Genomic DNA, 16483 nt, shown 5'->3' with positions numbered 1-16483 from the left:
GGAAGAAGGCCCGATCAAAAAACGACCACGACTGTCATCCGGTGACACACAACAAAAGTACCGTTCACGCGCTCCGCATAGCGAGACTAATCGATTCGATCTATCAGCATCTTTAAGTTGGTCCGACAGAATATCACCAAACAAATCATTCCCAACCGGACTCGAATTGGTCCACATCGACTTGTACTTATTAATAAAATTCAGAGAATTAATATTCAGAGAATAATTAGCTTAAGCGAAAAGCATTAAGAAATCATACAACTTCGTACCTACTAATTTCCTGTCTAAAACAGATTTATCGGATAAAAGTTCAACAGCTTGGACAATAGCTGTCATGCCTCATGGCTATCGTTCTATAATCAATGCGAATTAATGCCAAGATGTCTATCAAACATCACAAACACATACTGGCTATTTTCTAAAATACGAAACTGTTATAGGCCTACAGAGTGTCCTGAAAAAATGTCACTCTGATTTGATTAGTTCAAACTAATATTATTAACAGATGAATTTGACAATTTGTTTCTAGAATGAAGCCATGGATGTTTTCATCATGCTTAAACTTTTCTTGGGAAATCCAATATGTCACCCTCTCAGTGGTGTTCCAGTTGTTGTTGTTGTTGTTGTTGTTGTGGTGCTTCTGAGACATGACGGGTTCAGGATCAGGGTGCCCAGTGCTGTGGTAGAATCTGGTCTGGTTCGACGTTTCGATCTCACCCTAGAGATCATCGTCACCTGACGATGATCTCTTCGTCACCTGACGATGATCTCTAGGGTGAGATCGAACGTCGTGTCTTTTATATATTTTAGATTGAATAAATAAATTTCTGGTTTTTAATTCTTTTAATCTGTAAATAGTGGGATTTTATCTTATTATCCGTTCACCACGTTTGAGTGTGGTTATCGTTCTAATCTGCATCTGATAGATTGGCTAATTTGGTTGCTGAGCGACAAACTGTCTGCCAAAGAAATCTTGGGCCGTAAAAGACCAATGAAGGGTCTGCGGCCAGGGTTTGTGTTGGCTATGAAATCCTGGCAAACGAGGATACATGTGAGAGATGGGCTTTTTGGCAATAACTTGATGGAAAACAACTCTTAAAATCATTAGCCAGGAACATAAAATCCCAAATCCTTCCAAAAACCTGCCACAGTTATTATCATTAGTTAAAAGTTAATGGCGTCAAAAGTCGCTTCTTTTTGGTTTTACTTGTTATAGAAATAAGGAAAGCTTTACAAAATCGGACATTATGTCGACTGGAAAGCACAACATCAAAATTGATGAATCAAAATAGACACGAAAATATTAGCGCGTGTGACTTAGTAGCGCGTGTGACTTAGTTTTTACGCGCTAAGAATATAATTACATGACCACGCAAAAACAAATCGTAGTTAACGCGCTAAAACAACTACTTCACGCGCAAAAACCGCCCTTGGTTTTTTGTCTGCGCTGGCCAGTGGGTTTAGAGATTTTTTTCGTTGTTGTGCGGGCGCAACAAGTAATCAACGCTAATTATTTGTTTTTCTGTTATCAATATTCAACTAGATTGTCAAATTAGTCACATGTAAACATTATTGCGACTGTTTAATACACGGCATAAAAAAATGTGTCCGCAATAATATCAATTTTATGTACAGTAATTTTGACATCCTCGCTTGCCAGGGGTCTGGGTATCGCTCCGCGAACTCGCTCCCACCTGTTCGGGGAACAGCTTTAGCGTAGTGGGTTCGAATCCTTTGACAGATGAAGACGTAATTTTGAATGATTTGAGAAATAAATTAGGGCTCGAAAATATCAAATCCAAGTAAAGCGTTATGGCATCGAAATGTTAAACGATGACCAGCGTGGATATAGAACCCTGGCAAGCGAGGGTAATTCTCAACAATTAATCAATACAGCCGCTACGCAATAGATTTGTTTACAAAGTTTGCCGACTGACCCACTTAGGGTGGTGTTGTAGCCTGCTGAATCGAACCGAAATATCTCACATGCGAATCCACTTGACCGATGAAGTCATCAAACTAATACGATAACGAAATAAATGACAGGTCAAACAACAAGTCGAACCGAAAGTTTAGGCACAGACGGACCTTTCGTAGAGAGAGAAGAAGGTAAGGTCAAAAGGATCGAAAGTCTTTGACTTTAGTTAGTTAAGAACTGTGGGGGGGGGAGGGTGGATTGATTTGAATTTAATTGATCGCGATTTACTTTTGAGTTTGATGCTGTTTAGTTTAGGGACCCTTTTTACTAGAATTCGAGGTGCACCTTAACTGTGCCTTGCACAACAAGCCAATCCTATTAAGCATAATCTTTTAGCTTCTTTTTTATTAATTGTTAACAAAGTTGTGTTGGAACCACTTTTTCTCTTGTACTGATAGATGGTGCATGTGTGTAATTGTAGGGTTTTGTTTTTCTCGGGGTGAGATTATTATCATTTCTAGCTGAATACGCATCCAATATCAGTAAACCTAGATATGTAGGCCTAATAGATGAAATCTAGGTGACAAACACTTCATCAAGGGCCAATTATTAAATTTTGTATTATGAAAGAAGAAAACGTGGGATTTTATTTTGTGTTTTCATCACAGTATGAAAGAGTCGAGGCATATGTTAATTTTGATATCATAGAATTAAAGTGTTTCAGTGTTTTAGCTTGGATTTTGTAGTTGATTGGCGTTGGAAGTGCAGCGGCGAAGGCCGCAGCAATTATATTCTGAATGACTTTTTCTTCTTTGAATAGCCTATAATGTTTTTGATGAATTTGAAGTAAGTTTGCCGCGGCAACATTGACCCACAGGGGTTTGGTGATGGGCTTGGATTTTATTCCCGGGTTGTTGATAATCTCGCGAGAATGGCGCTAAATATGAACTGCGAATAAATTCATAATATCACGGAAATACCTTGTGTTTATATTGTTTATTTATCCGCTATAAAGTTCCGATAAACAATTGGTCGTTAAGGATCATTATTAGATGGCCGTGACGCTCTATATAAAATCACAAGGGATGAAACACCTTCAAGTCGTGCCAGCCAGAAAGTTGGGACAGTCACATGACTTAACGCTTCTTATTTGACTGAATGCGAACCTGAAGCACGTAACTGTCCCAACAGCGGAGGACTGCATCCCTTGTGGTTTTATACAGCCTAGAGCGTCACGACCGTCTGATCCTTAACGACCAATTTTTTATCGGAACTTTATAGCGGATATATAAACACAAGGTATTTCCGTAATATTTTGAATTTATTCACAGTTCATATTAAGCGCCATTCTCACGAGATTATCAACAACCCGGAAATAGCCCATCGCCAAACCCCTGTGCATAGACCTACCGGTATGAGAACCAGTAAAAAATCAGCAATCGACCACTGCAATCAAAAATTGCTTCAAAAAATTGCAGTTCTTCGCAGTAATGCTGAGAACTGGCATATTAGTTAGCCTACAAAGAATTTGCTAATCAAAGGAATTTTGCAATTTTCAAGTCAGATGAACGATGCAGTTCAATCAAAGACTATTAAATTAATCAAACTAGCCTAAGACCCTGTAAAAATTACGAATTCAATCAATTCTAGAATCAGCGGAATTTATTTTGTTCAATATAGTAGTGGCGGTCTCTTTATGTCTTCAATAATGTAGAGGCCTATTGCCTGCACTTGCATTGCACTTTTCATAAATTGTCTCACATGCGTTTCTTAAAGGTTTACTTTGTGCGCACAGCAGGTGACATTTTGAAAACGTCATAAGCTGTAAAAGTGCTATAAGAGGTGTCGTGTGAGGGGTCTTGGCCTTTCTTCAATATTTTCAATATCGCCCTTGTTCAATATCGCCACATGTGTTCAATGTTTATGATGATATTTGCGTTGTGAACTTTCCATAGGGACCTACAATTATCGCATTGGCAAAACAAATTACGATAGGATATAGCGTAGCCTACGAAAGGATGATGTCTGATTCAAACAACGTTGGTCATTTGTTGGGAACTGAATTCAAGTAATATTGGCTGGCTAAATTCCAAAATCACACCTAGGTTTTTAGTCCACTTGGATCTTTAGTCCCTTGGCTATTGCATTCACTTTCTGTTTGAACATGGTGTTGTTTCGTCTTAAGGCTGAAACCAGGCTGGACAAGGCTGGTTACCGAATGGAGCGATAGTACTGGATTAGGCGAAATATACAATGGAACCTCGTTACAACGAACTTCATGGAACCAGATAATATGTGCGTTATAACTGAGAGTTCGTTATATCCAGTATGAAAATGATTGAATTGTCTTAAGCTTACTTGGGGAGTCACAATAATATTTGTAATATCTGATGAATCATTGTATCTGAGTTCGTTATAACGAGGTTGCACTGTATGTATTGAAAAACTCAGTAGTCCTAGCAAATGGAAATTTTGTATTTGTTTTACTGAATTGAACCTATTACCGGATAGACTGGTACCGTTGTAGGTGAAGTCGTTGTATCAATCGATTAAGCAATGGGTGGCTAGCTTATGTCTGGCTACAATACGACAGATACCGATGCGACTGGAGTTGAAATTAGCAAGTAGCCGCATACGGTATAGCCCACTGCTAGGTGCCATCATATTATCGTGACGCAAGTCGGCTTACAATGCAACTTGAGACACCCACACTCCTTTAGGGAGCATCTCAAAATTTTGACATCTGTTCCTATACGAGTAACTCTCTAAGTCCTGACGCACCCACCCCATGTCCATTCGTTGGACCCATATTTTGGAAGTGTTGATTCCGATGGTTGGATACAATCTAAGATAATAAAACATCGCGACATGTGGAAATATACTACATAATGACTCATAAACGTATTATCTTTATAAACTTTATTGACTAAAAGAAACGGAACTGTTACAACAAATAAATCCGTTTGAAACAATGTAATTTTCGCGTACGACAAAACTTCAAACCCGGTGGGTAATTGCCGAGTAATGACTCATTGCAATTCGCCACGACCTGTATGGAGATGCGGTTCGAATCCAACCGGTCGACAGTTCTACATTTAATTTCTTTTCGGGGTTGGTATCTACAGCCCACCCCTATAGGCGTGTTATTCGTATAGGAACATGTGTCGAAATTTTGAGATGCTCCCTTATCCTGCTAGTAACCCATCTTCCACTCCGAATGTTGGTAATAAATCCCTGTGTAATGCCTAATTCTTCGAAGTAGGTAAAAATCTGTGCTTGGCGATTTATAAAGAATATTTCAAAGCAATATATATCTCCGATGATAATTCCATTTCGGCCTATAATCATTTCTAGTGGGTTTCTTACTTTTTGCCATAATCATTACGGTAAAGAATCTGGATAAAATTTAGAATAGATTTACTTTTTATTTGGCATATTTTCAAGATTCGCGTTGTAATGTAGTAGAGTACGGAAAAGCGGGATACGCTTAACTCGAATGTGCGCACATGTCGGTCAATTTCTGAAGTCCTGGTCTATTTGGGAATAAGATAGTACAAAATGTATGATTAAGTCGGATTTCATAAGTCGGACTCGGATAAAATATCTCATCCAAATTAAGATATTGTAGTACATTTTCGTATGTATAGAAAATTTTAAGATCCGTCTTAAGTTAATGCGTGCCTTACTCATGTGGTCCATCCTTGTTAATCACTGTGTCGGTAAAACATAGAACTGACGAGTTACTTTTTACTGATATCATTTGCCAAGCAATTAGCTCGGTAGTACCATGGACTAAAAAACAAAGTCAATGGATTGGAAGTACTATGGATCGATCATCCTATTTGACCTTCCGATGCAGGAGTTGACATTTTTGCTGGTAGATTCACATGCGACGCTCACACGCACCGCTTGAAAAGGATTTTTCTCACGTGATAGGCTATGTAAATTAATAATTCTAAGAGAATTACGATTATTTATCCCAAGAGAAATGAAAATATATGGAATTCATCACATTTAAATATGCATTTCTTTATGGATGATGATGGGACCAAATCTTACAATATTGGAACACCGATACCTGCCTTGTAACGTACTGGGCCCAATTTATGATTACATTGCTCAAAATATCATTCTCATTTCCAATGAACTCAACAATTGAAAGTGATGGTAATTAGCTTTGTCAAACAGTAGTCCCGTGTTGTTTGGTTTTGATAAATCATTACTGACTCTAAATTCATATTTTCTCTTACAGTACTGTACGACTGGCGGTGTAATTCACTGGACGGAAAAGTGACAAGATGTTGTTAGGTAATGATCACATTTTATTGAAATTACACTGAGGCCATCCCAAAATAATGGTATCTTTGCACCGTAACCCAACTCGACTTCAAAAGTACCGAGTGAAAACTTTTTTCAGGGATTTATTGAAATCAATTTAATTTTTGACTATAGAACGGCCCACCGACCAACCCACTGCCGATGTATGCGCTACGTATGTTTGTAGCCAAGTGTGCATTGTGTGAAAACGTGCTTTGAAGTATGGCCGCCTAGTTTTCCAGGAAACTGGCTCTGGATAAAGTTAGAATTTTAAAATTATTCTTGAAATCTAGGCTATTAGTGATATTTCCCGTGCACAATGCCAATTTGTGATATTGTTTTCCATGTAAAAATGTGATGAATCATTTTTTCTTTGCCCTAAAATTTAGCCAAAAAAAATTCTTCCTAGCTACTGACTCATCCTGAAAACTTACAGTCAATTTTAGGGTCTACGGCAAGCTGACAATCAATTTGGGATGGCCTTATTAGCCATAATCACACATGCATTTTTGACCCTGGCCAAATTTGACCCGACTGAAAAATGTCTGATCAGGACCGTGTTTGATCTCGGCCAATATGACCCCAGGCAAAGTCGTCCCGGTGTGAATATAGATATTGATTCGAATTGGAGACATAGAGAAGCCATAGTCTTGAAACTTGTTTTTGATAGGTTTTTTCACGATGCAAAATTGGCATATATCGTCTGTCCATCTGTTGACAGATCTTTATTTGTAATGTTATTGTGACCGATTAAATGTCTTGGCCAATTCTTCCATCGTTCCGAGATGAGTAGTTAGTCGTCGCTGAACCATTCTCGCGTGCAAATCAGATGTTGCCGATAAATGACAACACGTTCTGGATTTAATTGACTTGCATTCGTTGAAGCAATGCCCCAAGACTTGCGGAGCTATTAATGTAAACATTTCAATCTAATTCAGAAGGGTCAACTGGAAAAATGGAATTTCGAATTAAAGAAGAGATATCTGATTTTATGTCAATGTAATAACTCAACATAAAATCGGCAACGCTTTATGTATAAATCAATTAATGTCAAGTTGAGATAATCATTGACAAAATCAAATTTTTAACCATTCATTTGCTATTCTGTCTGTCCGTAGATGTAAGCCAGTTATTTTGGGAAGTTATTTTTTGAAGACACTTCAATGGATTTTCGCAATATTTGGTTTACATATATCTACCCTAGACACATCTGTAGCTCAAAATCAAGATGGCCATCTGGTGGGGGTACTTTTAAAGTACATGTACGAAACAATGAAATTACGAAACAATGAAATTACGAAATATCAAACAAATTTACGAAATACAAAATGAAATTACGATATATGAAACGAATTTACGAAAAATGGCCATTCTTTTGCGGGTCCTGCTAAAGTATGAAATGAAATATGAAACGAAATTGTATTTTGCGAATCATGTTGTTGGATCCACGATGGAGGAAACGAAATAATGACCACATACTACAGATTCCGATGTTTATTTATCATATCAGGGAAGTGTTCAGGGAATTTATCATATCAGTCCCATTACACTTCCCTGATCATATCAACCTTGCCGGGGACCATCTCAAAATGTAAATAGGCTAAAAACCTTCCAGTTTAAGAACATATATTCTTGTGTAGTTTCAAAAGATTGTTTACATGTACCGCCAAAATTTTGACAGTCCGTGGTGTTATAACGAGCTTTAACTATAGTATGGTCGTGTTTGAAATGTGACCATTACGTTTCGTACTTCGTTTCATACTTCAGCACTACTCCCAAAAAAATTAACATCTAGTGATTTCGTTCCGCATTTCGTAGTTTCGTAATTTCGCTTCATGGTTTGTAATTTCGTTTCATATTTCGTGATTTCGTCTTTTCGAACTTTAGCGGGACCCATCTGGTGGCCATTGCTGTTCGCTGAAATGAGCACTTTTTACACATTTTGAAGTTTTCGAAGGAAATTTGTAAGACACTTCAATCAATTATCTTCATGTTGATCTGTCATATATGTGTACTCCATCATCCATCAGCCTAAGAAAATTGGGTCAGTCGGGCACAGGTCGCTGTCATGTGACCTTTCTGTGCTCGGAAATGTCATTTTGGCCTGAATTCTCAGACCTGTAGTTCCTAACGGTTTGCTGTTTTTCATTTGTAAATCGTAGTCTGAGCAACGCTGAAGATTATCTAACTAAATATAATTTACCATCATTAACAGGGTCCGTAGTGACCTGTAAACGCTTGAAAAAGCTCTGTTTGGTTTCAGCGGTGTGTATCGGATAGTTCAATTCTTTATTTAGTCGATTGTGTTTTTCATTCTCAAAATTCAATTGTGGTGTTATTTATTCTCCAAATGGCCTGAAATGTCCCTGATTAATTGAATTCATTTCTATGAATTTTCTCGTTCGAGGACCTTTTTGAAGCTATATCTAGCCATCTGTATTGGTTTATTTGATCTTACAATAGGGATTGTTCCCGTTATTTATTTGGCTGGTTAATTTCATTTAATGATTGAGTGTCCCTTACAGATCCACCTCACCTGCCGGGAGAAAAACAGGGTTTGATTTTGAAATCGAAAGTAAGAATATAGAAAATTGAAGTACAGATATGGTTGTGTGATTGGCGGTCGAATTAACAGAATTTTTTTGGTTTAAATCGAAGTACATAATTAACAGAATTTTTTTTGTTTAAATCGAAGTACATAATTGGAAATTTGGTTCCGGTTCATTCAAACAATCTTCCATTTAGTCTGAACCGGCAAGTGACTGATTGGGGTGAATTTTCTTGGCTGCCTAATTTAATACATCGAGATTTTGGAAATAGCTATATTACAAGGTTGAAGATCATTTTGTCCATTTGTATATTTTTTTTAATTAGTTTTTTATGTGTAAATAGTGCGATAGTTTACTGTAGTTTTTTCTCGGTTAGATGTTGATGTGGAAGTCCTCTAAGTTGATGATCCCGCGTGTTGACTAGATAGAAAGGAAGCACATTTCGAAACGCAAATTTTCCAGATGAGATTATGGTCCTGGGGTATCCGAAGCGTAATTGTATGACATCGACGGTGCAGCTCCGATGAGGATGGGTTTTTTCGTCGAGGGGTGCGCAGTTGGTACTTCACATCTGGTGCTGAATTTGCCTAAAAGTAAAAGTTTTACACTGGGAGCAGTTTTGTGTTTCTAATATACAGTGCATAGTTAGGTCTGTGGATGTATCACAATCAAACAGACAGTACCTAAGCTCATTGATAGACCGTCAGTAAGAAAGCGGCACAGGCACGTGAATATTAGATACATGTTTGTACTTACTTATATACAGTCTTGATCGGGTTATATTTACATTGTCAGGATTAGGTTTAGGTAGTGTTTAATGAGACCGATGTAATGAGGCCACCTTCCAGTCACCATTGCGCGCAGATAGACTGAGTTTACTATCCTGAGGCCAGAAACGGAGGCAGCGTTCCAGTTTGTTAACTGCCGAACAGTAAGATCAGTTGGCAGTGCAGTTTGTGACATGGTAGATATCGTCATAACATTCTATTCACCCTGCAAAGCAGAGCTGTGCAATATCGTAAACTGATTTGCACACTTAGCAGCAGTCAAGAGATATACAAAATAAAGAAATGCACGTTTGATGAAAAACTTAATTACTGCAAAAATATTTCCACAATACCAATTCAATACTTATTTCCACTCTCACGGAAGCGCATATACAGGAATTTCTCAGAACTCTAAAGGCTGGCTTATGTCGACAAGCAACGCGATGCCTACAGACTCCTACCAACGCAACTGAGAGCAACCGCGATCGCAGCCCAGCTTATGTCGACTGCGCTCCGATTCGCAGCAACTGACGCCGACTAGCGGGATATGAGATCCTCCCAGTTGCTTCCCTGCTTATGTCGGTTGCGATTACTAGCAACTGCAACGGCTCAAATGGTCACGTGATAAGCATTTTGAGAATAAAGTTGAATTATTAGGAAATATATGTCTATTAGAAAAGCTATTTCTTTAAGACTTTGATCTTTCTGATTCTGTTTTGAATACAACGTGCTAGCGACATTGTATAAAGATGGCCGCTCACACCATAATTCTACAAATTTCGTTTCTAGATTTTCGGTCCAGTCCTCTGCCGTGCTGAAGGTTTGGTTTACTTTTTGAACTACTTGAATTTGAAAGTTTATGACTAATTACCAATGACGCTAACTAGCGGTGATAATTTATACTATGTATATACGGTCTCTCATTGGCTGGAACCCCTGCACTCAGTTCCGTCGCATCGCAGGTGAGCTTATGTCGGCTGCGATCGAAAGCAACTGCCCGCCTACCGTAGGCCGGAGTAGAACATGGGCAACTAACCGCGTTGCCGTCGCAAGCTGGCTTATGTCGAACCGATTGAGGAGCAACTGGCAGCCTCTCGTAGGCCGCTAGTTGCCGCTAATCGGCGATAAACCCAGTTACGTCGGTAGGCGTCGCGTTGCTTGTCGACATAAGCCAGCCTTAAATTACTCAGGATGTTTCATAAAGTGCGAGGATGTTGGCATGTCAGGTTATATTGATGTAAAAAAGTTGTGGGTTTCGACGTGCCTACGATTGCTGCACTGTACTAATTTGCGTAATTGAACACCCAACAGATAGACCAGATTTCTTAAGAATAGAATAGAATAAATCTTTATTGATCTTTATTTAATAGCATTAATATACAACCAATATAGAAACATACAACAAATAGAATTAAAGATGCCGAGAATTCACACACACACAAGGTACAAAGAATGAACGATAAAAGTATCGAAACTGACTATATACTAGTAGTGTGTTCACACAAAATTGTGGCCTTACGAAGTACCGTACTGGTGTGGTACCGAATTTGCCAGAATACCGTGCTTACAGAGCGAGTTGCGTTCACATGTGATTCGACGCTCATTAAGCCCGCTTTAGTTATGCCGATAGTGAGAAAGATTTCAAGATGGCGTTACCACGTTATCATCGTTTAGGCCTACTGTTGTATATTTCAAATCCATTCTTAACCTTCTCTCTTGGGACCCTATTCACTAACGTTACGCTGCCATAAGCACTTGACCTGTGTCATGGTTCCCACAGAACAGGAGAAATGGGAAAGACTTGGGAATTTTGAAATGATAATTCCCAGTATGAAAATATTTGGGAGTATGAGAAATTTTCCTCAAATCAGGGAAATAGTTGGGAGAATCACTCAATGAAAAACTTGGGAATTTTGAATTCATGTAACTGGGAACGATGCCATGTGACAAGACACTTTCTTGCTTCCCAGTTAGTGCATTTTCCTTTTCAAAGAACCCAGGATGAGCATCCAGGAATTTGAATTACCCAGGTATATCTACATACGTTTGTTTTTGTTTTTAGAAGTGTCTGAGAATGCTGTTAGGAATTGTCTCATACATAATCTACATATAATCGATGACCTGATCGCTTATGCTGAAGAGGAGGTTTGGATTCGATGGCAAAAACGCAGAGTTTCGAGACCGGGTATGAATCCTTTATTAGCCTATATGTTCAAGAATGTTTGTATTATGAATCCTAACAAAACATATCCTTCGATGACAAATCAAAGAATGCTATTCATCAATGACTTGAGATTCCCATGAAGTGCAGTGTGGGGTCAATCAGTTTATTTTACTTGAGCATCGTTATTAGAGTGGATTTTTGTCGATTCAATGAGGACTTTACATTTGAATGTGGCAAGCGAGGGTCAAACTCAAACAATGATTTTCGGATTTCTTTGATTGATTTAAAATCTATCCATAATTTGTCAAAAACTAAGAATGATGAATAAAATTTGCGCTATGTATGAACCTTTACGATCAATGTGAGTTCATCTAGAGATATGATTTGCCTAAGTTCTGATGTGGGAGGCTAAGAAAATTTCGACCGAGGAGTCTAGCGGGATAGGTGGTGGTAAAGGGTCCTCATTGTCGAGAGATTCTGGGTTGATTCTTGCCAGAAGTGATAGATATAATTTTGTTATGTGATAGTTTGATGGATAGAATATGATAGTTTTTTGTGTGACCGGCAAATATATGTTATTTTAATTCTGACAACATATCTGGAATTTTGATTCATCAAAGTTCATCATTAGTTCTGACATTTCGTCTATGCTTGGAGTAATCATTTGAAATTGATTACTCCAAGGTCTATGATTAATGGCTACTGGGTTTTGATACATCTTTTGACTGGGAAAATAGGATGTGTTGACCAGTCAAATAGGCCTACAATAGTTAAAATAGGTAAAATACCGTAAAAATAATTTTGGTGGTTTACAAATATGAAATTTAGATTTCCATAGCATTTATTGAAATCAATATGTACTCAGTATATCTACGATTATTGGCTATTTAGTTTTGATAGCATATCCATGATCAGATTTTATGCATCAAAAATGTAGTTGTGATAGATAGATTTGATGTTTTCGTATTGCAAAATCTATGCGATACTTTTCATAAAAAATCCGAGATTTAATTTGTGGAACTAGACCCTGGTTCCAGTTTGATTTTTTTAAAATGAATTACCATAAGCAGTTGATAGTGGAATTTTTATAATTTTTTTCAGGCCAGTCGATGATTGTTGTAAATGAAGCGACGAAAAGGAGGTTAGAGGTAAGCATCCTAGATTGTTGTTTACAATTAGATTAGCAATAGTATTTCATTTGTATCATATAAAGTAAACCTTGTCATGTTCATTCAGACCTGCCAACCATTCTGTTTTTCCCGGAATCGTTAAGTAAATGAAAGTGAAATTACGGTGTTACTTTTTTTTTAAATGTTACGTATTTCAATTAGATTCAAAATCTGGGAAATATTTTTCCATAACGTTTTAATAAATATCATTTATTACGCGAATAAAAGTCGTCATATTCATTTACACGCTTTTGCGGTAAGTCACGCCAGAATAATTTTTTAACGATCTTTGGCGGAACTCTGACTGCTTTGTGACCCGCTATTGTGAAGGTCCGTCAGCTACCGCCATCTATGTAGAATCGAAAATGGCGTCTGGTGTGGATGATTCGCTCATGTCTGATGCCGAATTTTCTTCAGATCCATCATCTCAGTCTGAGCCTAGTGACACACACGATTCTGAACATGAGACAGAACGTACAGAAGAAGGTCCCGCCAAAAAAAACATTAGATTTTGATGGATGAAATTTTGATTTTTGTGTATAGTTAAGGAAGCTACTTACTTTTCATGAAAACTACCAGTTAAAAGGTTGGTTTCTGAAAATACTTAAAATTCAGATATGTGTTAATTGGAAGAAAATTTCAGGGTTGGCAGGTCTGCTTTTCGTTTCACTGATATTACCACCAGCAAATCCCATAGTATTAATTCCTGAATGAATCGAAAACATTAGATGCATTTGTATTATAAGTACATTACATTGTCTTTGATTGTGGTAAGTTTCATGTCATTGGGTTTTGGTCACCAGGGGGCGTTGAATAGCGGAATAACTTAGTATATCTATCAATATTCTGTTGGTACCTGGCATATTTTGTCACCACAATCTATTGCAAAATTGAAGCTCATGACATGTTCTGTAATTGTGGTGAGTTTCAAGGTCATTGGTTTCAGTATATGTTCACCAGAGGGTGTTGAATATTGAAGTAGTCAGATCGTTGAACATTCCAATGCACTTCCCAACCAATGCAGCCGTCAATGAAATGGATAACCTCCCCATTGAAGTGAAATCGAGTGGATGAGCTGGGGGGGGGGGGTTAATCCAATTCATTGATGGTTGCACAAGTGGGCATGGTGTCTCTCGACCCCTAGTTTTTTAAAAAAGTTCAAAATCCTCTCACCCACATAGCTGTACAATGTGCGGCAGCAGTCTTTGTCTGCGGGCATCTATGATCGTCTCAGTTTTGATTAAATGTGACAATATAGTGTGCTGTATTCTGTATTCATTGGGGTTGGCACCGTTAAGCTCAATTAGGAACAAACCATAATTTTCTCCAATGTGAACCCTAAAGCAGGGATGAGATGCATTTGTGAAAAATATGAACATTTCTGAAAAGTAAATTTTTGTACGAAAAATGTGAACATTTTGGTAATTATTTGAAATTTATGGACAATTTTGACATCAGAACATTTCTACGGTACAGCCTAGAAGTAACATAACTCATGACGCTTCCGGCCTTCGTCGGAGATCGTTGCGATTTCTTTTGTGATAAAACGAAATAGAAATGCTAATCAAACTAGTAACTACTGTGGTTCAAATTCAACTTGTATGGCACGCGCGCATCGAATGCACATATGTATTTATAGCAGCTCCCTTCTTTTCGAGTGCAACTTGTATTTGGATACCACATGATAAAATACATGGAGTTACATAAACGTCTATAATAGGAGCGTTCGAAGTTTCGTGGCTCCCATAAGTGTGCAGCGAAACGCATAATTCTGAAATGGATGTTCGTCCCTAACAAGTTGGAACGCGTTCGGAACTAATCGAAAACGAATTACAGAACGCGGTCTGAACGTTATAAAACTAAACGCAAACGAAAACGGAGTTAAGTTTCTTCTAGGCTGTATCGTATTTAGTTTTCCTTAAAGGCTGTATATGTTCTTTTATCTCTGGGCTCTGCTTTGACCCTAGATAGTACATGTGCGTGTTCATAGTCTAGTGTTAGTTGTTAATTTGTATACCCTTATTACAAAATTATTACATTCTTAGTTGCTGATTTGTATACCCTTATTACAAAATTATTACATTGTCTTAAACATGTTTAAACAGTATGTTCAATTAGTACGTACGAATGATAGGGAGAGAGGGGGTCAGAAAATGCAAGCAAATGCGTATGTGGGAGGGAGGGGTCTAAACAGTCCTAGTATGTACATGTAACAATATTATTTTACAATATGCTATAACTCAATACAACACTTGTTGTTGTTCTAATGACCACTATCATGGCCGCATCAATGGAATTTAGAAAAATTCAATGAGGATTCTGATCGTTCCAGTTCGACTCCCATTGCAGGGTCCAATCTTGGAAAATGAATGCCACTTGCCTGTGGGACAAGCATACCTGAAACTTCACTTTTGCCCCCTCAGAAATTGACTTGCCCTAGACAGGCAGTGTGACTGGCGGCACAATGATCCTTGTATTTTGAAAAAAGCTTTGAGACATAAAAATACACTAGCCTGATGGACAAGTGAAAATGATAAGCTACTTGCCATTTTGAGAATATCCTTGTCCCCTTCAATCAGCGAGTGCTTAGATCGGACCTTGCTATTGCATATTTCACTTGGTTTCATAGATAAAACGGCAGTTAACATAACATTAACAAGTTCCGTTTCTGAAAATTATAATGTGCAGGGGATGGTTAATAAAGTACTGTTCAGTACCAGTGAGGGGAAGGGGTTAAAAAATCAGTTATTTTTTTGTGTACGTACTAATTGAACAATCCATCAATGAAATCATGTTAGGTATATATCTCTTCGGGGTCATTCACTTATTATGTACGCATTAGGGGAGGGGTAAGTGCAATTGCATACTGTAATGCTTAATGTATACGGTATGAAAAAATGGTCGCTTTTGCGTACATGGGGGAGGGGGGTTGAAAAATTCAAATTTTATGCGTACGTAATAATGAATGATCCCTTAAGAAAGATTTGGGTCATAGAATTTTTGACACGAAAAAGATGTGAAAAATCCTGTATTTTGGGCTGAAAGGTGAAAATTTTAGAATCTTGCATCTCACCCTTGCTAAAGCTCAATCTGATTTATCTTAATGTGTAAATTTTACAATTTTTTGATAGGAAGGTCAAAAAATGTAGATCAAACTTATATAAAGATGAACTTATTTTGTCGTTTATACATCTGATAGTGCTGCCATCTGGCAGGATATCTCCTAGGTCAGTTCCCCATTGCTTCAATTTGTGAACATTTCAATAAGAATCAAAAATACTTTCTTCTGAAGTAAATCAATTATGAATAAAAACTATGTTATGCATCTATCTACACTGGGTAAAAAATCAATTTTGTATTATTTTGGAAGTTGGTATGGTAATACATGTATCTGAATGAAACTAAATGTAATTTTGACTACTGGTAGTTTCAACCAACTCGTTGGGCTGTTGGTTCATCATATACCTAATACCATGAGGTCTGGACCCATTGAATGCATTTACACTATAAGCTGGACTGATTCCAATAACTTTGGTTACCACGAGCATACCCATACTTTTTATTGGCTTCATATCCTCCGCAAATTAAGTTAGAATCAC

The 16483-nt window shown here is 37.7% G+C and overlaps 1 long non-coding RNA gene across 1 annotated transcript; it reads left to right on the top strand.

The window, feature by feature from the left end:
- Positions 1–1956: 1956 nt before the first annotated feature.
- LOC141902757 (uncharacterized) lies at positions 1957–11669 on the top strand. Its single transcript, XR_012618939.1, has 3 exons — positions 1957–2109; positions 6171–6226; positions 11614–11669. It is a non-coding gene; the product is annotated as an uncharacterized LOC141902757 (long non-coding RNA).
- The last annotated feature ends 4814 nt before the right edge of the window (positions 11670–16483 follow it).

This window comes from Tubulanus polymorphus, chromosome 3 (assembly GCF_964204645.1).
Source record: "Tubulanus polymorphus chromosome 3, tnTubPoly1.2, whole genome shotgun sequence".
Taxonomy (NCBI): domain Eukaryota; kingdom Metazoa; phylum Nemertea; class Palaeonemertea; order Tubulaniformes; family Tubulanidae; genus Tubulanus; species Tubulanus polymorphus.
Note: the sequence above shows the minus strand (reverse complement) of the source record. Positions and strands in the feature narration are given on the sequence as shown.